The sequence below is a fragment of the Podarcis erhardii genome (assembly GCF_964252035.2).
Source record: "Podarcis erhardii genome assembly, chromosome: 1".
Lineage (NCBI taxonomy): Eukaryota > Metazoa > Chordata > Lepidosauria > Squamata > Lacertidae > Podarcis > Podarcis erhardii.
The window spans coordinates 47,890,588-47,915,579 of record NC_138497.1 but is presented as its reverse complement, the minus strand read 5'-3'; the positions used below and the strand labels follow the sequence as shown (position 1 = coordinate 47,915,579).

At 43.4% G+C, this 24,992-nt stretch overlaps 1 protein-coding gene across 5 annotated transcripts in view; it reads right to left on the bottom strand.

Moving 5' to 3' along the window:
• Positions 1-24,992, bottom strand: part of SLC8A3 (solute carrier family 8 member A3) — a 170,294-nt gene that overhangs the window by 55,668 nt on the left and 89,634 nt on the right. The window contains exon 1 of one of the 5 annotated variants that reach the window (XM_081881508.1): positions 12,211-12,229. The exons of 3 other annotated variants lie outside the window; for them this stretch is intronic. The gene's annotated coding sequence lies outside the window, so the exon portion shown is untranslated. Of the gene's footprint in view, positions 1-12,210; positions 12,230-24,992 lie in introns of those variants that run through there. One more of the 5 variants, XM_081881509.1, reaches the window with a different exon arrangement.

Genomic DNA, 24,992 nt, shown 5'->3' with positions numbered 1-24,992 from the left:
GGTAGGACTGAAAGGTTTTTGGATGCCTTCCTGCACAAGTGCTGAAAAGGAAGGCAAATGAGCTCAGGGTCCCCAGACCACTCCCTATCTCCTCTCCACTGAATGTACTGCCCTGCCCTGCCCTGCCATGAGGTGTCCAGAACTTCAAACTGCCTCCCTTGGTTTAAGGCTTTTAGCTGAAGGAAGGGAGATCTGGAAGCTATATATAGAGACTCTCTTTTTTTTTTGGTTATCCTTCAGCAGCAGAATGTTGTTGCTATGGAGATGGTGGCAAAGATGGGATTGTTCAAAGAAGTCAGAAAGAAGGTTCTGTGAGAGGATCTCTGTGCAACACGGAACAGTTGTCAGCTTTGAAGGCTTAAGCATTCCTTTGTGTCACAGAACCCATATCTATCTGTCTACCTATCAAAGCACTGATGGGTTGTGAGATGAGGTTGGCAGCAGGAAACGATGCCTGCTGATTAAAGTGTGACACCCCATCCCTCTTCCTGGTGGCTGCTCAATGGATCCAGACACTTTCTACAAGTGGGTCCACCTCACATGTCTCTTCTGCTCCCCTGTGCCTTCCTCTCTCTTACTTGGGCACCTTTACCCTTTCCTCATATATCGTGCCGGCCTTCCTGGTGTCTTCATCCTTCCTTATGTCATTCACTGAATTCTCTTCCAAAAGGTTCTGTTATTGCACTGTCACAGAATGAAACACAGAAAGGCAATTATGCCAAAATATATTAACTATTACATGCTTCCATGCTAAAAAAAAGAAGCTGCTGTGTACTAAGTTCCAAGGTTGTCTTAATGCCGATGCAGTTTGGCACTGCAAGTTCATGATGGAAGATATGCTGCACTATATTGCCTAAAGCGCAACACAAATTTGGAGATCAACTATCGGACCAAAGAGAAGGACCAGACGAACCAGGACTGTGGAGACCCTGATTCAAATCACCATTCAGCCATGAATTCACTGGGGAACCTTGGGTTTTTCACTCAGTCTAACTCACCTCACAGGGTTGTTGGGAGTGAATGGAAGGTAAAATGGCACCTTACAAAAATGTAAAATACAACACTAAAACAGTTTCAAAGCATACAATTAAAAAACCACAATAATAAAAAATAGGGTAAATCATGAAAACATACATCTTAGGTATCAAAGGCTAAGGTAAAGAGCATTCACCAAAAACTGTATAATGAGGGTGTCAGGCATACGTCTGTGTAGAGGAAGTTCCACAACTCACAGAGAATGCATTCTCCTCGAACTTCTGAGGTGGCAGAAGGGCCCCCCTACGCAGCTCTTAGCACCCAAGAGATTTGTAGGAAAGGACACAGCTTTTCAGATATTTAGGGCCTGGGTTGCTTTGGGCTGTAAGCCAAGGGTCTGGATCCAAACTGGCAACCCATAAAACAGGAGTAATGGGATTTCAGTGGAAGCCCATTCAGTAATCTGGCTGCTGCTTCATTTCTGACCAATTAAAGTTTCCAAGTCATCTTCAGAGGCAGCCCCATGTAGAGCACATTGCAATAATCCAGTCTGGAAAGTACCAGAGCATGGAAGACAGTGGCCCAGTCATTTGTGTCCAAAAGGAGTCATAACAGGTTAACCAGTTGGAGCTGGAGAAAGGCACTCCTAACCACCGAGGCAACCTCTGTCTCCAGTGACACTGTTGAATCCCAGAGTACCACCAAGCTGCAGACTTGCTCACTCCAAGGGAGTTGCAACCGTATCCAGGACAAGTTGTTTCTCAACCTCCCATATGTGAGAACTTGGGACATCTAACACTTCTGTCCTTTCAGGATTCACCCACAATTTACTGGCGCACACCAGCCCATCACTGCTTCCAAGCGCTGGTCTAACTCTCCTCTCCCAGTTCAGATAGAGCAGAGGGATGGAGCTGAGTGGGGTAGGTGGGTGGGTTCTTACGTCCACTTTATAAAGGCACATCATAGATTAGTTTCCCCGGAAACACTTGAATCTATGTCCCTGTATCAACAGCTAATAACAAAACAAATTGGCTTGACATCTCAGGCTGTGTAGTGCGTTTCTGATCAGCTCACTGTTAAAATGGCATCATGGGGTGGTGTGTTTGTTATATCCCAATGATTCCAGATCAATTTTTTTCTCAGTTTGCAAACAAAGAGATAGTGTTTATTAGAGCCCAGAGATATTGGTTTAGAGTCAAGCTGTTCCCCTTCCCCACCTTTTCTCTCATAGCAACACAAGTAATAAACACATTGCAGAATAAACGGGGCCCGTGGCGACAACACTGAAGCCCAAGCGAAGGCAAATGTGCCACACAGGGACAACAAAGGGTGGAACTGGGTTTGAAGACATTTATGGCTGTTGACAGTGGGCGTTCTGTCAAAGAGCTGCATGTGATGCTGGCAAACCTTTTAAAAACGATGTTCTAATTTGAGAGCACATTTGATCTGGAATCACCAGGAACTGATTCATGCATAAAATGCAACTGTTCAAAGGCTGGTTCATACAACAAGCCAGTGTTACTTGCTAAATGGCTCCAGCAATTTTTTCCATCCTACCCCAAATGTTTTTAAATGTTTTAAAATATGTTTTAATCTGTGGTGTTTTAAATTTTGGTTTTTGGTTTGTTTTTGCTCTGTTGGAGGGTAGGATAAACATTCAGTTGGGGCTGGGGATTAGTTTTATTATAAATGTAATTTTTAAATAATTGGTTTAAATAATTGGTTTTAAATAATTGGTTTACATTATTAAAAATGTAATTTTTAAATAATTTAAATAATTGGTAGAACTGATTTGGATGGTCCGCCCTCGCCACTTAATGGATCCAGATGGTTTCCAAAGAGCGGTAGGGGATGTTTTATCCCATGTTGATGGCCTCTCAGCTGATTCCCTGGTGGCCCACTGGAATGCGGAGTTAACCAGGGCTATCAACTGTCTGGCTCCGAAGTGCCCTCTCTGATTGCATGGAGCCTGGACAGCCCTGTGGTTTTCTCCAGAGCTGAGGGCGATGAAACAATCACTGAGACAGCTAGAGCGCCAGTGGTGGAAAACATATTCTGAACTGAGCAGACATGGGTTAGAGCTCAACCAAGTGGTGATAGCAACAGCAAAGTGGACCTTCTTCACCGCCTCTATTGCATCTGTAGAAAATAGCAGCAGGAGACTTTCAGGTGGTTTGCAATCTAACAGAACCACCTTCACCATCAGGGCCTGGTGAGGACCCCAAGATCTCCTGGAATGATTTTGCAAAGTTGTTTGCAGATAAAGTCACTCAGATTTGGAAAGAGGTAGACTCCACCGTGGTAGTAGACTGAGACCCTACCTGCCCACAGACTGTGTCACCAGAGTGGTGCTTGCTCTGGTTATCTCCCGCTTGGACTACTGCAATGTGCTCTACGTGGGGCTTCCTGTGAAGGTGACTTGGAAACTACAACTAATCCAGAATGTGGCAACTAGACTGGTGACTGCGAGCGGCCACCAAAACCATATAAACCTTTAAAGCCCTATACGGCCTAGGACCCTCGTACCTACGGGACCGCCTCTCCTGGTATGCCCCACAGAGAAACCTACGGTCTGCAAATAATAACATCCTCAAGGTCCCAGGCCTCAGAGAGGTTAGGCTGGCCTCAACTAGAGCCAGGGCCTTCTCGGCTGCGGCTCCAATCTGGTGGAACGCTCTGTCACAAGAGACTAGGGCCCTGCGGGACCTGACATCCTTCCGCAGGGCCTGCAAGACAGAGTTGTTCCACCAGGCCTTTGGTCAGGGCGCAGCCTGACTCCCTCCTCTGGCAACCTGCTTAGAATCTTGCTTAATTAGTTGCCATTAATTTGATTTTAATTGATTTTTATAATGTAATATTTTTAGAATGTGTGAATATCTGATTGTTTGATTGTTGATTGTTGTTAGCCGCCCTGAGCCCGGCTTCGGCTGGGGAGGGCGGGATATAAATAAAATTTATTATTATTATTATTATTATAACATCAGTCCTGAAAGACCTATATTGGCTCCCCGTACATTTCCGAGTACAATTCAAAGTGTTGGTGCTGACCTTTAAAGACCTAAATGACCTTGGCCAAGTATACCTGAAGGAGCGTATCCACCCTTAATGTTCAGCCCAGATACTGAGTTCCAGCTCTGAGGGCCTTCTGGATGTTCCATCACTGCAAGAAGCAAAGCTACAGGGAACCAGGCAGAGGGCCTTCTCAGTAGTGGTGTGCGCCCTGTGGAATGCCCTCCCATCAGATGTCAGGGAAACAAATAACAATCTGACTTTCAGAAGATATTTGAAGGCAGCCCTGTATTGGGAAATTTTTACTGTCTGATGTTTTACAATTTTTTATGTGCTGTAAGCTGCCCAGAGTGGCTGGGTAAACCCAGACAGATGGGCAGGGTATAAATAAAATAATTGTTGTTGTTGTTGTGTGCACAGTCATTAGATGAAGTGCACGTAAAACGTTTGATGCATGAAGCAGCTTCCATGTGCTTGCACAACTGTTGGTTTTGGACTCACTCATCAGCCCTTAGCTCCACATATCCACAGTGGCACAATCCATGGGATTGCTCAACATCAAAATAGGCTTGGATTATTTATTTTATTTATTAAAAGATACATATGTAGTTAACAGAGTATAAGGACAGTTTACAAGATATGATTATCCCATACTGCAGATAGGAGGGCTGAGAGATGGAGGGTTGCCAAAGATTTTGAGGTGAAGTGGGAGCATTCCAGGGCATAGCTCATGTTCTTAACCACTCTGTTCCATAGTTTCATTTCCCAGTTTTTGGGGGGAGTTAGAAAACTATTTTTGCTGCTAGAACTCAATTGTGGAACTAAGTTCACCATTTTCACATTGCCAAAAATGGGAACGCACAGATTTCCATAAAATTTTATCATCCAATTTATATGCATAGATGCAAATGAGGACATAATTACTATGATTTATATAGAAATTGAATACAGCTCACCACATGGGAGAAGACTGACCAGGCGACCTGTGTGCCAGCTCAGTTGACTGACGAGGTATTAAATGCTGAGGGGGAACTTCATCTCCCTTTTATTTACCTTCATCTTGAAACTATTTGAAGGAGCCTTTCAAACAGAGGACTCCTTCAAATAGAGGGCCTGTCCTCTGTAAAGGAGGCCACCCCACTGCCCTGCATGAAGCCTTAATGAAAAATGATGAAGGCAGGGTGCCTTTCCTTCGTCATTACAGAGCCGCAGTCATCCTACACTTCAGGAATTTGAGGAAGGACTTCCATGACAGAACTCTCTGCAGGCAGGCACACAAGGCCTGGGAGCTTTCATTTTAGAAATTAAGCACTGGAGATAGAAATGGGTCAACTGTCTGGCCTCTGCAACTTGTGAAGGATTGAGTCATTCCAACACGCGGGCATGCTCTCCTTCCGTTCTTTTCCTTCTGCAAAAGGGTGGGGAAGAAGGGAAAAGCTCTCTCCTTCAGGAAGCACATGTGCTGCTGCGTCCCCTCCAAAAGGCAAGACATGCCAATTCTTCCAGCCCTGTTTCAAGACCTCTGAGATTTCGGCCTGCGTCAGGGGCTGGCAGCCATCAATCACCTTTCTTAGATTAAGTGACGCCTACTGCCTGGTTCAGCTCATGAAAAGGGAAAAGAAAGTCGCCTTACTGGCTGATATGTGACAGGAGCAGCTGAGGGTCTACTGTCTGCAGAAGTTACCTCAGGAGCCCAAGTGAGCAAAGTTAGCCAAGTGGGCCGCACAGAGCCACTGCTTCTCACTGGAACCGCCCTCCTTGCTTCCCCCAGTTCTCTCATTATGTAACTGCCACGGGCTAAAAATACAACTTGCAGCCGTGATGCAGCCCAAGCTGAGCAAGATGCAAATTTAATGAGGCTACCATGGAAACAAGCTTCACTTAGCCAGGGAAGGGGGAGGCTGGGTTTGTTTGTGGGGAGCCTGGCAGGGATGCTCCTTGGCCAAAGCAGAAGTTGCAGGAAACCAGCCCAATTAAAAATAATATATAATATAACATAAAGTCTGCCTTATTATGAAAGATCAGAGTATTCTGGTGAAGTCCAGCCAGGTTTTGGGGGGGCGGGAAGGAAAAGTGAATGTTGGTCTCTTTATTTTTAGCGTGAGGATAAATATTTACAAGTTGATCTTAAATTAAATATAAGCACACACCATGAATGATGAATTGGGGGAGTTTCCACCAAGGTAGCTAGATTAAAAATATACCTTCTACAAAGAACAGTATCTTGTCAGATTTTATGTGCCAGCCAGCACCATGTTCTGAAGTAAGCTACACTTCTAACAGTGGGGGAACTTTCTGCCAAGCCTCCATTGCCCTCCCCCAAAAAGGAAGGAAGGTCTATAGGTTACTGCTGTTAACATGGGCTGGATTTCTATAGGCATTGCCTTGCCAAACTGAAGTGTCTACTGGTTGTTTCATAGCACTCTTGACAGGAGCCAGCTGAGCAATCTGCCATCTTTAAAACCAGATACTAGTACCTGTGAGGATTCTGAGTAGTCTCTAGCCAAAGTCAATCCCAAGAAGGACCTCAGTGGAGAAATCGTTTCGCAGTCTTCACTTGCAGCCTCAGCTTTCAAAGCTCTCCGTTCCCCTCAGCCAACCCCACAAATAATCTTGAGGCCTTGTCCCCATCATGAAGTCTGAGGTTAACTTACATTGCACTTGATCCTAGCCCTTACCTGGCATGTCCTGATGGAGGACATGGTCTCATGACCTACCAGCATGCTCTCCCAGACAACTACTACTGTTCTCACAAACAATATAGCATAAAGGGGGAGGTGAAGGGGACATGGGAAACGGCTTTCAACCAAGTCAGCCATTTCCCCATCTAGCACAGTATTGCCAACACTTCCAGAGTTTTAGACTCCTGTCTTTGCAAGTCCTACCTGGAGATGTTGGGGATTGAACCTGCAACACATGTGTTCTACTTTTGAGCTATGGAGTCATCCTTGTGGCCAGCTGAAGATGAAGAAGAGTGCATGAGAACAGGCCTTTTCAGTAGTGGCTCCCCACTTATGGAGGCCCACCTCCCCATGGAAGCCCAACTTGGCACCACAACTAAGCTAGTTTCTGACACCAGGCAAAACATTTATTTTCAGCCAAGCTTTACGTCTTAAATTTTGATAGTTTTTGATATTCTGGCTTCCTTAAGTAGGGGGATATGTTAGATCACATTTTAAGTATATGAATGTTTTTAGCTTTTATTTAGTTTAGATCTGTACAGTTGTACCTCGGGTTACAAACATTTTGGGTTACAGACTCCGCTAACCTGGAAGTAGTGCCTTGGGTTACGAACTACCTCAGGATGAGAACAGAAAACACACAACGGTGGCGCAGCAGCAGCGGGAGGCTGTATTAGCTAAAGTGGTACCTCAGGTTAAGAACAGTTTCAGGTTAAGAATGGACCTCCGGAACAAATTAAGTTCGAAACCAGAGGTACTACTGTATTGGTTTTGATTTTTGTATTATATTGTAAGTTGCTTTGAGTTTACTTTTCAAAAAAAGTGACTAATAAGTGCAAACAACTACAATAACAACACATAGCACATATCTGATATGACAGGAGAGAAAACACCCCTACATTTTACTTTGGGGCTCCTCAATTCTGAGCTTCCACCCCCCAGAACTTTTAATAAGGTCCCTCACTCGACTGATCAATGACAGCTTGGCTTTATCGCATGGTACATATTCACACACTGGTGACAAGGTAGTCCCTGAGGACAGTGACTGATGATTATTCACCATCCTCATGGGATCATCTTTTCAGAATTCAGAAAGATTGGATTCCACTTAGTTCCCACTCCTATTCAGTATAGTCATATGAGATAGCTAAATGAGCTTGGGATCAGTTTGATGCATATGTCAGCAGAGCCTTCCACAGTTTATGGGAATCATTTCACTCCCAGAAAACTTTGAATTCTAACATAAAATGCTACCCAAGCCTTGCCATCACACAATATACCCACACCAAATATTAAACCACAAACTACAAAATAGCCTTAAATAAACCCCCCAACCACAAATATATTGTCCATGTATATTTTTCCCTCTTGCAAAATATACCACAGAATATATGTGAAGATGAAGCTAGATTATAACCAAACCTACACCTGTCCTTCTCCTCATGGGATGTTTACTACAGCTACTCAACAGTCACCCATAGCCTGTTTATGCATTGGTCAATTTCATGGATGTCACAACAATTTTACAATTTTCATGCTGTCTGTGAAATCTTGATTTACACAGTGGCTAACATTACAGTCGCTTTTGCACAGGTTTCCACAGGGTCAATTCAGATGTTTGTTTGCTGTGAAGAAGAGAAAGCACAGCTTCCTAGCTCCTCTATTGTAAATACAGCATTTGCCTTTTCTATTCCTGGGAGATTGTACAATCATAGAATCATCTAATCCAACTCCCTGCAATGCAGGAATATCAACTATATCATAAATGGCAGATGGTCGTCCAACATCTGTTTAAAAACCTCCAAGGAAGGAGTGTCCACCACTTCTCGTGTGAGTCTCTTCCACTGTTGAACAGCTCTTACTGTCAGAAAGTTATTTCTGATGTTTAATTGGAAACTCCATTCTTGTAACTCAAATCCATTGGTTTGAGTCCTATCCTCTGCAGCAAGAGAAAACAAGCTTGCTCCATCTTCCATGTACAGCCCTTTAGACATTTGAAGAAGGCTATCATATCTCCTCTCAGTCTCCTGGTTAAACATACCCAACTCCTGCAACTGTTCTTCCTAATGCTTGGTTTTTTTTTTTTAATAATAATTTTTATTCATTTTCCAAACACATAATAAAGACAAACAAAACACAAAACAAAAACATACAAAACATTTAAACATGTATAACTTCATAATCTTATTTTCATGCACCTTCTTTCCTTCGACTTCCCCATACCTCCCCATCACTGCATCCTTGTTTTACGATTCTTTAGCAACCCTTTAGTCAATTTATCTATAATTCCCTTTCATTAAGTTTTCTTTAATTTGTTAATTACAGCTGTAATTCTCTGCTTCTTACCCCTTGACATCTTAACACTCCTCAATTTTACAACAGTTTTTAAGATATATTTTAAATTTCTTCCAGTCCTCTTCCACTGTCTCCTTCCCCTGGTCGCGGATTCTGCCAGTCATCTCAGCCAGTCCCATAAAGTCCGTCACCTTTGTTTGCCATTCTTCCAGAGTAGGTAGTTCTTGCATCTTCCAATACTTTGCCAGAAGAATTCTTGCTGCTGTGGTAGCATACATAAAAAAAATCCTGTCCCTCTTTGACACCAATTGGCCAACCATGCCCAAGAGAAAAGCCTCAGGTTTCTTAGGAAAGGTCCACTTAAGGACTTTCTTAATTTCATTATAGATCATTTCCCAAAAAGCTTTAATCTTCGGGCAGGTCCACCAAAGGTGGTAAAAATTACCTTCAGTCTCATTACATTTCCAACATTTATTATTGGGCAAATGATAGATCTTCCTAATGCTTGGTTCCCAGGCCCTTAAACAACTTGGCTGCCCTCCTCTGCACATGTTCCAGCTTGTCTTTCTTAAATCATGGTGCCCATAACTAAACACAATACTCCAGGTGTGGTCTGACCAAGGCGGAATAGAGTGGTACTATATACTATACAGTGGTACCTTGGCTTACGAACTTAATCCATTCCGGAAGTCCATTCTTAAACCAAAGCGTTCTTAAACCAAGAACGCTTTCCCATAGCAGCGGGGGACTCAATTTACAAATGGAACACACTCAACAGGAAGAGAAACATATTCTTATTCCAAAGCAAAGTTCACACACCAAACACCTACTTCGGGTTTGAGGTTCTTAATCCAGGTTGTTTATAAACTAAGCTGTTCTTAAACCAAGGTACCTCTGTATTTCTGTTGATGCAGCCTAGAATAGCATTAGCTTTGCATCACACTGTTGACTCATGTTAAGCTTGTGGTCCACTAAGACCCCTAGTTCCCTTACACCTATACTACGTTCTCGGAAACCAGGTGTCGTCATCCCCCATCCTATATTTGTGCAGCTGGCTCTTCCTGCCCAAGTGCAGAACCGTGCATTTGTCCCTACTGAAATAGTTTGGGCCCCGTTTTCAATCTGTTAAGGTCATATTGAATCCTGATTCTGTCTTCAGGGGCATTTGCTGCCCTTTCCAGTTTGGGTCACCTGCAAATATGATGAGCCTCCCCTCAATTATTTCATCCAAGTTGTTTATAAAGACGTTGAACTACAACGGACCCAGGACAGAACCCTGTGGCAGTCCACTTGTCAGGTTTTTTTCCAGGATAACAATGAATCATTTGTGAGCACTCTTTGTGTTCTCATCAGTCAACCAGCTACAAATCCACCTAATAGTTACCTCTCCAACCCACATTTTACCAGCTTATCCACAGGAATATCACGAGGGACTTTGTCAAAAGCTTTACTGAAATCAAGATACATTACATCCACAACATTCCCCTGATCCACCAAGCCAGCAACTCTATCAAAAAAAGAAATGAGATTTGTCTGGCATGACCTGTTTTTGAGAAAGCCATGCTGGGTCTTAGTAAGCACAGCATCCTTTTCTAAGTGCTCACAGACCAACTGCTATCTGTTCCTGGTATCAATGTCAAGCTCACCAGTTGGTAGTTACCTGGGTCTTCTTTCCCCCGCTTTTTGATGATGGGAACAACCTTGGCCCACTTCCAGAATGCAGGGACCTCATCTGTTGTCCAAGAATTCTCAAAGATTATAGAAAGAGGACCTGAAATTACACCTGTAAGCTCCTTTAGTACTCTTGGGTGTAGTTCATCAGGCCCAGGAGATTTGAATTCATTTAAAGTAGCTAGGTGTTCTCTTACCACCTGTTTTCCTATATTGGACTGCAGCTCCCTCCTTGCATTGTGTATTCTGTTATCACCAGGTTGGGGACTGCTTACCTTTTGGGTGAAGACAGAAGCAAAGTAGGTGTTAAGCAGTTCTGCCTTCTCTGTCACCCAATAGCACTTCTCCACACAAACCATTTGTTTGTTCAAGTTTATGGAGAGAAGGCAAGATTCAGGTTCATGATGAGAAGGCAAACTTGAGCAACTCCCAAGCTGGGGGCGACTGAAAGTCTATATTTCCTGAAGCACAGCCATGATTGTCTGAGGCTGTAGAAACAATGAAGGGCCTCATGGCATGTTAAAGACTAACACATTTATTCTGGCACAAACTTTTGTGGATTATAGTCCATTGCATTAGATCAGTTAAGTGTTACCCCACATTGTAGTTCCAGGGGTGAGGTGGAGCATACACAGGGGACCACCAAGGCAGACAATGTGTCTTTATTTTTTCTGCATAGCAACAGAAAAGCATGCAAAATTATCATCACATATAGTCTTGCCACCCTGCTGTTCCCACTCTGAATGGACCTGTGGCTAAATCCAGCAGAGAACTCAGTATATTTCTGAGTAAGTCAAGGCAGAAAGCTCACAAGCATTGTCTCTAAAGTAGTGGTGCAGTTAGATAATTTCAGAGTCTGGATTTAATAGTCTCAGAACTACTACACACACACCCCACGCTTTGTATGGTAATGTATATTCTCTAAGCACCTTTCTTCCCAACCCCACTGTCCTATTCACACACACACACACAACTCCCACTATGCCCAGTGGAGTTTATTCCAAGGTAAACACAACTCTAATTATGCACAAGAAACCTCTAAGCTTTGCAGACAAAAATATATGGGGAATGAGAGACCAGATAGAAATAAGGCACACAAAGCAAGGAAGGCGGGTTTCTCCCTCGCATTCCATCCCATGCTTTGCAACTGCTGCACTGCTAGAGCAGAAAGCAACCCTGATAAAACTGCAGTTTGTGGTTTTAAATTCACTTAACTCATCTTGATATCCCCCTAACTACAGGAATAATATATCAAACATTTTCCTACCACTTCAGGAACACAGCAGCACATAATCAGGAACAGGGGGAGTCTGCCTAGAGAAGATGTAACAGGGTGTTGGGGGGGGAAATCAGCAGGATGTAAGATAGGGGCTCACAAGCACTTCTTGCTATAGGGAGAGAGATTTCGCTTTCATGGTATCTGCTCAGCTTCACATGGTCACCTTGAGATCTCCCTTCCACCCCCCCCCTCCATCTCTCTCTCTCTCACACACACACACACAGAGGGAGGGGGAGATCTTCACCTATCTTCAAGAACACTTTGAACAATAAAATAAATGGCAACTGAACATTGGCTTACTTGGTTGGCCACGCATAAAACTTCTTTCTGATGCTTAATAGGCTGCCTTTAAACAGCGGGAATTAATCCTTTATACTTTTTTGTAACAGATCCAAAGACTTGATTTCTCCTTATCTATTCTAAGAGGTGAAGAACAGTTATCTTTAGTACTTCTAAAAAAGACTCTTGGGAATTTCACCCACGACTCAGGTTACATGGAAACGTAATGCTGGAACAGTAATGAATGCTGCCTCTATATCGGAAAAATGATACATGATTATTTCCAGATTCTTGCTCTACATGTGTCTAGCGTTCAGGATAATTGAGCTAGGCTGATTCACACATGCGTATATGCCACTTGATCCTCCATCACCTTAATATATGGTGAGTTGTACTTGAATACTGAACACTGCTGGAGTGATAAAAACGTATCCATTAGAGGGCTTTGATCTCCAGCGGCTCTTTCCCTTTCGCCATCATTTAGTGTTGCAGCCATCAAGTGATGAGCATGCAGTTGTGCATGGGTTGTAAAGTTCCAGCATTTTCATATACTATAAGATAAGAATAGGGGGTCTGTGGCTTTCCAGCTATAGGCTATAGGTCTTAGCATCCCTCACCACTGGCTATGCTGGCTGGGGGCTGGTGAGTCCAGTAATACACAGAGGGCCATAGGTTCCCTGTCGCTCTTGGAAGACATGTGCATAAAACTCAGAGAAAGGTGTCCATGTCTTCCACATGTCACTGCTATATATAGCTTAAAAAAAACCCTGTAGATTTTGTCCCATGGCTAAGCAATTCTTTTGGGAGAGACACACCAAAAATTCAGTGCTTGAGAAGAACACACTTTTCCATATTCAGCAATGTAATCAAGTATTAGGGCCATCCTGTGGGTTCAAACCATATGCTAGAAGGTTCAGGTACAGCACAGAGATGGGACAAGAGAAATGAGTTGCAAGTCAAAGAAGACATGGGGCCCCCCTGTATTGGTCTGCTGCTAGTGCAAGTTCCTTTCCCTGCATCTGTCTAGACAGGGAGATCTGTTCAACTTGAATACAGCAGTCTCAGGCTTTTCCAGGAGGGGTTTGCTGGACAAAAAGTGCTCTCTCTACTTTGAAGAAGAAATAGTTCTGACAGCTTCTTCTCTCACTAAGCATTTCAAAATACTTCATGTCCCTGGACTCTCCCACTTGCACGTTATTGCTATTCCTTCCTTGCTGTGTGTCTCTCCCCTGGGGACGCTGTCAGTTGCAAAGAAGCTCAGGCTGCCTCGATGGCCTCTGATCCCTCTGCAGCGGCAGGCTGCTTACATTCGTGTGATCGCCATGTACCTCTAAAACCAGAAACGGCGTTATCATGGGACATTCCAGTACCGAGTCGCCTTCTGGTGCTGTGCAGGCCCTGGTGTGGGAATCACTCCAGCGATGGTCATGGCCTCCCATATCATGGCTTGGTCACACATGGATATGTGGGTAATCCACAAGAAGAATGTGGTGTAGTGCAGATCACTGTATGTTGGCCTACAGCAAGTCTGGCTACCACATGGCTCCCCATATCTACTGCTTGAACTCTCAAATTCCATCAGTGCCAGCCAGCATGGTCAATGCTCAGGGATGATGAGAGTTGAAGTCAAACAATATCTGGAGGGTCGCAGGTAAGTCAGCCCTGGCATTCAGCTTCTCATAACCTGCCTTAGCATTACAGTCCAAATCCTTTTCTTTCAGAACTGTAAAGCACATTAGCAAGGGCTGTTCACACTCCATGTGGATAAAAAAAAGCAAGGGTGCCCCCCTTCTCTTATAGCCTATCATGCAATCTGAGTACACAGCAAATTGACCTGTACGTGTATAGGCTTTCCCCTCATATTTTTGTTGGTGGGGTGAGCTGCAGAAATAAAGTCTGTGCACACGCAAGGGGAGTACCCACCTCCGCTGGCTGGAAGGGGTGAGTGTGTGAAGTGGCAGTAAAAAGAGGCATCCTGGGATCTCATAAAAGCTGAAGGCAGAAAACTGCACTGCAGATCCAAGGATGGAAGGTAAGACAAAAATATTGCATGCTCTAACTGTACCAGATGCAGCTATCTGTAGGGAGGCAGAATCTTTCAGAGAAAGATGGTGCCTAGGCTATTCTTCAATTTTTCACAGCTCAAAGGGCACTCTTCACGAAGGTGGATGAAAACTGGATCAGCCAAACATGTGTCGGAGAGGGTTTTTTGTTGTTGTCCGATCACTTTCCCCAGGAAAACCCACAATTTACTGCTGAATCATCGATCCGTAGAAAACCGGACAGACATTTGCTCCAGAATTCAGCAGTAAACTGCAGGTTTTCCTGGGGAAAGTGGCAGACAAAAGAAGAAGCCCTTGGACCTGTGCCTGGAAATCACAGCACAAACAGAAGTGTGGGTGAGCTCTCAGTCACTTGCAGGTTGGGGAAATAATAACACTTATCTACTTTAGATTCCATACTTTTGTGGAGTTGCTCATTGGCAGAGAAACTTTCAACACCCACCTGCCCTCTCCACCACTGTTGAGATGGGGAGCTTGTGCAGTTTATTCAGAAGGACTGTGGAGGTAGGAAAAAGGACAGTAAGCCAACTGGCTGTGTACCGAAGGAAAAAGGAGATGTTCCTTGGCACCAAATCCCCCTAGTTTCTATTACAATTTTGAGCAACTGTGTCAGGGCAAACATAGGGCACTCACTGTATACCTCATCAGACCCATGCATTCCCCAATTATGACAATTCATAAAAATGGGATAGGGGGAAAAGAGCCAAACACTGTTGCCATGTGCTTCTGGGTCTGGTAGGGAGTGAACACTGAAATGCAATCCTAAATGATATAGGGAAATACAGAGCCAGCAGATATAAGGTTTCCAGCATAGTTTTGTCAACACCGTTCTGACCTACCTCACACTCTGCTCTCCTGCCCTGATCCTAGTAGGCAGCGCTCTGTCAATCCATCAAGCAAGGCCATCCAGCGGCCCTCCAATAATGCCATTCAGTTCTGGCCTGCAGTAGCTATGCTGTAATCTGAGCCCCAGGAGGACATCCTAGCGAGGACCATGCCAACAGTGCCAGACTGATAGTCTGCTAGCAGGCATGGCTAGATACACAGACACTATGTCTTGGGAGGAATTGAATTTTGTCCGTCAGGTGCTGTATGGGCTAAATCCCAGTTTCTTCAGGTCCCTAGGTTATGATCCCTTCCAGGTTTGTTGGTGTGATGATTTAGTTTAGTGAAAGGTTGAGTAAAGGGCAAGGGGAGAGGCATGATAGTGGAATCTGAACTTATGTATAGTGTGGAGAAAGCAGAGAGGGAGATTTCTCTCTCTGTAACCTTGGGTCACTCCATTAAGCCAAATGGAAGAAGGTTCAGGGCAAGGAAAAAAGGAATTATCATCATCATCATATTATTATTATTATTATTATTATTATTATTATTATTATTATTACCCTTCCCATCTGGCTGGGTTGCCCCAAACTCTGCTCTCCAGAGATTTTCCACCAGGCCTTTGGTCAGGGCGCAGCCTGACCCCCTCCTCTGGCAATCTGCACAGAATTTTGCTTAATGGTTGCCATCAATTTGATTTTAATTAATTTTATAATGAATGTTTTTAGAATGTTGGATTATTTTGATTGTTGTTAGCTGCCCTGAGCCCAGCTTCAGCTGGGGAGGGCGGGATATAAATAAAATTTATTATTATTATTATTATTATTATTTTGAGCTAGAATGGCCAATGCTGAAGTGATAAAAGGGCTCTAAATAATTGAGTGATTTAAAGGACACAAAGAACGTGTCCCATATTTCAGGAAGTATGTCTTAAAAGAGGGGTATGCAGAACAAAGATGCCTCTCCGAGTATTTCCACGTGGTCCACAAAGCTGCTTCTGTCACAACGCTGAAGCATCTGTCAAGATTCACACCAAAACACCTTCTGCTCATCCTAGCCAGGACCAAGAACGGGAGGGTTTTCGGATACCTTTGTTTGCTTGATGAACTGTACTTATATATAAAAAAGGCCTTCATTCTCATTCTTGGTGGCTGCACTACTCTCCGATAGAAAACAAACTATAATAGCAATTTCTACAAATACAAGGAGCAGAGATACATAAGTAGAGAACTTGGTTGTATGGTGGCATGTAAATGCAATTAATAAATATACAGTGGTACTTTGGGTTACAGACACTTCAGGTTACAGATGCTTCAGGTTACAGACGCTTCAGGTTACAGACTCCGCTAACATAATAATAATAATAATAATAATAATAATAATAATAATAATAATTTATTATTTATACCCCGCCCATCTGGCTGAGTTTCCCCAGCCACTCTGGGCGGCTCCCAATCAGTATTAAAAACAATACAGCATTACATATTAAAAACATCCCTGAACAGGGCTGCCTTAAGATGTCTTCTGAACGTCAGGTAATTCTTTATCTCTTTGACATCTGATGGGAGGGCGTTCCACAGGCGGGCGCCACTACCGAGAAGGCCCTCTGTCTGGTTCCCTGTAGCCTCACTTCTCGCAATGAGGGAACCGCCAGAAGGCCCTCGGCGCTGGATCTCAGTGTCCGGGCTGAACGATGGGGGTGGAGACGCTCCTTCAGGTATACAGGACCGAGGCCGTTTAGGGCTTTAAAGGTCAGCACCAACACTTTGAATCGTGCTCGGAAACGTACTGAAATACCCAGAAATAGTACCTCGGGTTAAGAACTTTGCTTCAGGATGAGAAAACAAATAGCGGGGCGGTGGCACGGCAGCAGGAGGTGCCATTAGCTAAAGTGGTACCTCAGGTTAAGAACAGTTTCAGGTTAAGAACAGACCTCCAGGACGAATTAAGTTCTTAACCCGAGGTACCCCTGTAGTTGATTCACAACTTATGCACGTTTCACATGTGCGATTTCAACTTTACGCAGTTGAAAGATGGCCAATTGAAACACGAATTAAACACATGGGAGTTGGAGAGTTTAACAGCTCTTTCTGTGCTGGGTTTGACTGGCGCATAAAGAACTTTAAGCTCTCTGACTTGGTTACCAGGCTTTGGGGGGCTCTTGCAAGATCTTGGACAGCCCCGCGAGATCTCATGAGAGGTTCCCAGAGCCCAGTAAGCAAGCCCGTATGCTTAAGAGAAGTCGCTGGTAAGTGCTGAGCTGTGCTTTTTACAGGCAATTTCCCGGATTTTAAGGAGTTGCTTTGACTATATGTGATTTTGGCTTTACGTGCTGTCCCTGCAACATAACCCATGTGTAAGATGTGAGTCAACTGTAAATGATCAACAGAATCATGCGGTGCATTTGGTGCTTCTAGATTACTCTTTACTGGGCACTTTTGCTGTTTGTTTGCGGGGAGCTTAGACATCACCATCTATTCACTGAGCACCCATTCTGATTTGTTTATGGGGAGGTTAGACTGACATTGTGTCAAGCAAATGTTATCCCATACTATCCGGTGCATTTTCTCATTACTTTCCCTATTACAAAAGCTCAAATTTTGGGGGTCGTGAGTTTGTTGTGTAAGAGCTCCAAATCAAATTTAATTATGAAATGTGAATTTGCCAGTATGCAAATGAATGCTTTAGTTGAGATTCCTGCATTGCAGGGGGTTGGGAGCACCTTACAACTCTATGCTTCTGTGATTTTATGATTCAATGAATCCCAAAGGGAAAAAATAGTGACAGTCTCCTTATTGCAGGAGGGAAACTACATGTTTATTTGTTTGTATATAGTGTGCTTGTGTATGTGTACAAACACATATATTATTCCTGCACAAAGAAAGCTAGCGTGCCTGGGGAACTTATTTTAGGATGCCATGCTAGTTCTCTCTGTGGAGAAAATATTTATTTATTGGGAAAGAGATTTAAACAAAAGATTCCTCTCCAGATAGCACTACCCACTTGCTGAAGCAATGTGAGTAAGATGTGGCCACATCACAGCAGCCAACACATAATAATAGGATTGGGCTCTGTGGCATTTCAGATGGTTTGGATAAATGGAACTGAACAATTTTATTTTTTTATTTTTTTTTAGATTTTCTTGTTTGTTCTTAGTTATTAACATTTGACATGAATGTTTTTTGTCAGGAGATATTTTGGCAGTTTTCCTCCTGACAGGAAGTGCAGACACAGCAGAGAGAGAGAGAGAGAGAGAGAGAGAGAGAGAGAGAGAGAGAGAGAGAGAGAGAGAAAATAAATATAAACTTATGAGTTTCTGCTTTAACCATATTAGTTGTTCTTTTTTAACTTGAGAGGTTGATCATTGGTGGGAGGGCAGATACAGCTCTAACATTTACACACACACACACACACAAACACAAATATAAAAAAACCATGTTGATAAAAGATAGAAATCTAACCAGAAATACTCCAGCAACTATTTTGATACAAGCCTTTTGAAATGGTACGGTATGTGAATGAAGTTAAAGCTGTTTTAAGCCACACATCATGTGTGGAGTGCTGCTGTTTGTTTTTTCTCTGTGTGGAGCAATGACATGAGGGAAACATCCCAGATAGTTTTATTTGGTTACTTGAGGCACTGGGTGACCTTATCTATCAACCAATCTTTGCAATGTTCATTCCCTCCTCCCCACCAGCACTGAGTATCACAGCATATTGGCCTCCGGTACTTCTAGTGAGTCAGCAGCACTGACATCCTTGGAATCATGGAAATGCTCCCAATACTCATGCGGAAGATCTAAATTTATGGCTTTTACGAGGCTGCAAGTTTGGAGAAGCTGCAAGTACAGCAGTTACAAAGAGAAAGAAGAAATGGGGGGGGGGGATTTATGACGATCCACATTCATATGTGCCCCTCATGTCATTGCTGCAGACAGAGAAAAAACCAAGCAGACAGAGGGGGATATAGCCACCACACACATATATATCTCAGCAATGGTCACTATCACATCGTACATTTAACACACTCGGCTAAGGGAAGTAGGAGCTGTAGCTCTGTGACAAACTGCAATTCCCAGAATTCTTTGGGTGAAGCCATGACTACTAAGGTGCTTTAGATGCAATGCAATAAATCACAAACCTGGGGCAGGGGATCGGGTACTCTTTTCCATACTAAAGCCTGAATTAATAAATATGTTTTAAGCTGCTTGGGTGTTGCTTAGGTGCAGCACAACCTCTGAAAAGGTCTTTTTCCCGGTCCCTGAAGATCTTAGGAGGAAAGGACAACGTTGCACTCCCTTAATATAGAAGCTACCATGGAAGAAGAGACTGTATCCAGTTCACAAGAACGGAGGGTCAAAAGCGAATAGAGTGGTACCTCAGGTTAAGAACTTAATTTGTTCTGGAGGTCCGTTCTTAACCTGAAACTGTTCTTAACCTGAGGTACCACTTTAGCTAATGGGGCCTCCCACTGCCGCCGTGTGATTTCTGTTCTCATCCTGAAGCAAAATTCTTAATCCAAGGTCCTATTTCTGGGTTAGCGGAGTCTGTAACCTGAAGTGTCTGTAACCCGAGGTACCACTGTATGCTATTCTGTCAGGAGAGCTAGATCAGAATAAAGTGAAGCACTGTACACTACAAATTTACCTACAGATGCAATCCACCTGGAACTATAGCTGTACAATATCCCATGGATTGTGCCCTAAATCCAGAAATGAAGAGCTCTGTAGGGTTCAGTAGCAATATTTTATCCAGACCTGTAAGCGCATCAGCTGTGGACATGAAAGAACATCTATCAGCAGCACAGAGCTTAATCTGATCTTGTGACTCCTCATGGAAACTGCTGCTATGTTAATTCGTTACACACTTGTCCCGCTATGTGCTATAGATTCCATTAAACTGTGACATAATATTAAGTTAACACCGGGCAGCTAAAGGGATTTTTGAAAGGTCACTAGCAATGGAGGTTTGCCTGAGCAGATAGATTAGAAAGTGAAGATCATTAACCGAGGATCAATGATTTTGCCACACCTACTTTTAGGGATCAGGAAAAACACTGTTGGCAGCAGAAGCACCCAAATGTGCATATGAATTAGTTATTAAATTAGTCATTTGCATTTTTATTCATGCTGTGACTTTATTCATGCCATGATTTCCTGACCGTTTGATATAACCACACTGCTTTCTTTCTCCAGCTGATGAGGTTGTAGGAAATGTGGTGGGAGAGTTAAGAGGAATCATGACACCTCCACATTGGCCAAAATACATACTTTCTTAGAAATCATACTAACTGGGAACCTGCACATTTTCTGCATCTGTGAATTAGAAATTCTGCATATGCCCTGACGGTGCATTGAAAAGAAAAGTGAATTTGGGAGTGGAAGGTACGAGGTCAAAAAAACAACACTGCATGCTGAAAAGCACCATGGTTAAATTATACAATGCTATAACTGGAAAACCCACAGTTCTGCAACAAGGACATTGTCTCTAAATTCAAGAAATCATGTATGTTTATTATTTGAATTGTAAGAAACATATTTGCATGGGAAATCTGGCTGGCTGATTAAACAATCTATGGCCTTTAAAATGTGACGGGCTATGTGTTCTTTTTTCTTTTTTGCTATTTTGTTATGTATTTTATGCTTTTATTTTGTTTTGTTTTTCTGTTGTAAATGTCCCTGTGATCTTTGGATGAAGGATAATATATAAATTATTATTATTATTATTATTAAGCCATGCTCTTCAGGTAAGGAGACATGACTTCCAAGGAGTTTGGATATCTCCTCCTCCTCCTCCTCCTCCTCCTCCTCCTCCTCCTCCTCTTCTTCTTTAAAAAGGAATGATAATAATTCTTTAGAGAGCCAAATAGAAACCTTAGCTCTTCCAGTGTGTTGCTGTATACACATAATATATAGGCATGAAATCCAGAGAATCTTTGGTTGGTTCCACAAGAGGCGAAGTATGATTAGCTCAAGAATGTAAAATGAATAGCACATACCACATTCTGAGAACAGAGATAGGTAGGCATATATACATAGTCAAAGAAAATGACACAAAAGACTAGGATGAGATTCAGAGTGAAACTACATTCTGCTGGAAGAAATGCAGCTATATTTATTTCCCCTCTTCTCCCTCAAGAATGTTATGTACAATGTGTGCTAAGCCTCCCTGCAGGAAATAATATTTTGCATGAACTGCTTCAACATGTAGATATCTCAGGGAGTGATTTATGAAAAATCTAAAATACCGCCACAAGGATTAGGAAAGTGAAAGAGTAGAAGAATAAACTACACTGTACAGTATTGTATAAGGAAATAGGCTGTTAATACTGCAATCCTATGCACACTTACCTGAGAGTAAGAACTACTGAACTCAATGGGGCCGACTTCTGGATAGAAGTGTAGAACTGAATGATAAGCATCCTTTTCTCTCTCTCCGCCCCGACCCCCCCCCCCCCCGCCAAGAGATTAACATGGTGGCTGAGCTTAGCTGAAGGAGCTAAATGGTAAGGAAGTGTGTGAACTTCCTTTGGAGTTATTCTCAGTAGAACAGAAGAAATTTATGGATCCTGCCATTCTCTCTCTTCAGTCCATATTTTACTTCAAACATACTGTATTCTAAAACCAAGAGAAAGGGCAACATCAGCGGATCAGCACTGCTATTTGTGATTCATATGTACGTTTCACAATGCATGGCAACGTCTCCTTTGAAACTTAGGTTCCGTTCCATTCTGTGAAGGAAAATGTGAAACATTTACCTTGATTTGCATTCTTTACCAGTTTCATCAGATGGGTTTCCCACCAGACTTTCATCCTTACTATCCAGAAAATGTATTGTTTAACAAGTTGTTAATTTGCTACAAACCCCCCCAAACCCCAGAAAGTTAGCAAGTGAAACGAGATAAATTCCAGCAAATGTAAAAGTTCCAGAAATTCACTATCTCTGATACAGACAGGTTCGTACTAAGCACTGAAATGTCAAACTGTGAAGCAAGTAAAATCAAGCCAATTTCCTCCCTCCAAGTACTCTCAGGTATGGTTTTTAGCCTGGCATGGGGCAATGGTCAAGGACTTTCCGGAGTCAAGGAACAGAAGGAAATCTTATTAACTGTAAGTATTTTCTGTTTTGCAATGGGTTTGGCCGAAGATTTGAGACCAGTCTGTGGGTGGTTTTTGATGCCCAACAACCTGCATGTCAAAAGATCATAGGAAGTACAGTGGTACCTCGGGTTAAGTACTTAATTTGTTCCGGAGGTCTGTTCTTAACCTGACACTGTTCTTAACCTGAAGCACCACTTTAGCTAATGGGGCCTCCCGCTGCTGCTGTGCCGCCGGAGCACGATTTCTGTTCTCAAGTCCCGGCAGATTGGAGGAGGGCAAATGTTGTCCCTATTTTCAAAAAGGGGAAAAGACAGGACCCAAATAATTACCGCCCAGTCAGTCTGACATCAATACCAGGGAAGATTCTGGAGCAGATCATTAAGCAAACAGTCTGTGAGCACCTAGAAAGGAATGCTGTGATCACCAATAGTCAGCATGGATTTCTGAAAAATAAGTCATGTCAGACTAACCTGATCTCCTTTTTTGAGAGAATTACAAGCCTGGTAGATGAAGGGAACGCAGTGGATGTAGCCTACCTTGATTTCAGCAAGGCATTTGACAAGGTGCCCCATGATATTCTTGTAAAGAAGCTGGTAAAATGCGGTCTTGACTATGCTACCACTCAGTGGATTTGTAACTGGCTGACTGACCGAACCCAAAGGGTGCTCATCAATGGTTCCTCTTCATCCTGGAGAAGAGTGACTAGTGGGGTGCCACAGGGTTCTGTCTTGGGCCCGGTCTTATTCAACATCTTTATCAACGACTTGGATGATGGACTCAAGGGTATCCTGATCAAATTTGCAGATGACACCAAACTGGAAGGGGTGGCTAATACCCCAGAGGACAGGATCACACTTCAAAACGACCTTGACAGATTAGAGAACTGGGCCAAAACAAACAAGATGAATTTTAACAGGGAGAAATGTAAAGTATTGCACTTGGGCAAAAAAAATGAGAGGCACAAATACAAGATGGGTGACACCTGGCTTGAGAGCAGTACATGTGAAAAGGATCTAGGAGTCTTGGTTGACCACAAACTTGACATGAGCCAACAGTGTGACGCGGCAGCTAAAAAAGCCAATGCAATTCTGGGCTGCATCAATAGGAGTATAGCATCTAGATAAAGGGAAGTAATAGTGCCACTGTATTCTGCTCTGGTCAGACCTCACCTGGAGCACTGTGTCCAGTTCTGGGCCCCACAGTTCAAGAAGGACACTGAGAAACTGGAACGTGTCCAGAGGAGGGCAACCAAAATGGTCAAAGGCCTGGAAACGATGCCTTATGGGGAACGGCTAAGGGAGCTGGGCATGTTTAGCCTGGAGAAGAGGAGGTTAAGGGGTGATATGATAGCCATGTTCAAATATATAAAAGGATGTCACATAGAGGAGGGAGAAAGGTTGTTTTCTGCTGCTCCAGAGAAGCGGACACGGAGCAATGGTTCCAAACTACAAGAAAAAAGATTCCACCTAAACATTAGGAAGAACTTCCTGACAGTAAGAGCTGTTTGACAGTGGAATTTGCTGCCAAGGAGTGTGGTGGAGTCTCCTTCTTTGGAGGTCTTTAAGCAGAGGCTTGACAACCATATGTCAGGAGTGCTCTGATGGTGTTTCCTGCTTGGCAGGGGGTTGGACTCGATGGCCCTTGTGGTCTCTTCCAACTCTATGATTCTATGATTCTATGATTCTATGATTCATCCTGAAGCAAAGTTCTTAACCTGAAGCACTATTTCTGGGTTAGCGGAGTCCGTAACCTGAAGTGTATGTAACCTGAAGCGTATGTAACCTGAGGTACCACTGTAGTAGCACCAGAGCTAAAGGCAAAAAACAGCTCCCTTTCCTTCTCCTTTTATAATATGCTAGAGTATCTGAGCTGCAAATAATCTATTCTCTCTCAGGTAGATCTTAACCCTTATCTCACACCAAAAGAGGTGGACCTTCCCAGCTCTCACTTGGGAGCTTCCCTTTCTTTTCCCAGCCTCCCAGTCTGGGAGATCTTCCCTTCCCTGACTCTTACATGAAGTCTTTCACCTGCCTCCACCTTCTTGCAGGGAAAGAGTGCATACCTCCCTTTCAAGATTAAAAATGGGGAGTTCTGTGTGTGAGAACTGGCTCCCCACCCCATCCCCTGGTTTAACTGCATGACAAACCGTTGCAAGATCAGCTGCCGGTGACTTAGTGCATCACTCCTTCCATCTTGAAAAAGAAAGGAATCTCCTACAAAAGCCCGTACAAACCCTCGCTGCCTGGAGTACCCGTTGCCACCTACCCCTCACCATTTATCCATGGCTGTGGTTAGGGCTTGCTTTTAATCTCCTCTCTTACTCCCACCTTCCTCATTACTGTTGACAAGCACATCCCCATTAATGTTCATACGTTGAAGAAGCAGTGAAAAATGAAGTTGTTTGTGGCATAACCCAGAAGCACACGGCTTTGTTTGTTTCCCTCGTGGGAGAGACCATTTACCTTTCGATGCACCAGCTTCTCAACTGACAGTTTGACTGTACTCTTCCAACACATTGCATCCCCTCCGCAGTTCAAAGCTCGCCCTAAACATGTGAGGATCACTGGAGTTCTGTTACAAAGTCGATTCCCCCCTGGGGTTTGGACACGTGCAGCCAGCTTGTTCTACATCCCAGGTCTCATCAGCTAAGATCTGGAAAACATATCCACACGTGTGCCTTCCCCTTCAGTGAATCCTCACACGTTCCCTCATTGAGGCAAAACACAGTTTTCTCAAGCGAGCCACATGTCTCAGAGTTAAAAATATCCACCCACTCGCTCAGTGTTCATTCTTAGTTTGAGACGGGGGATATCCGCAG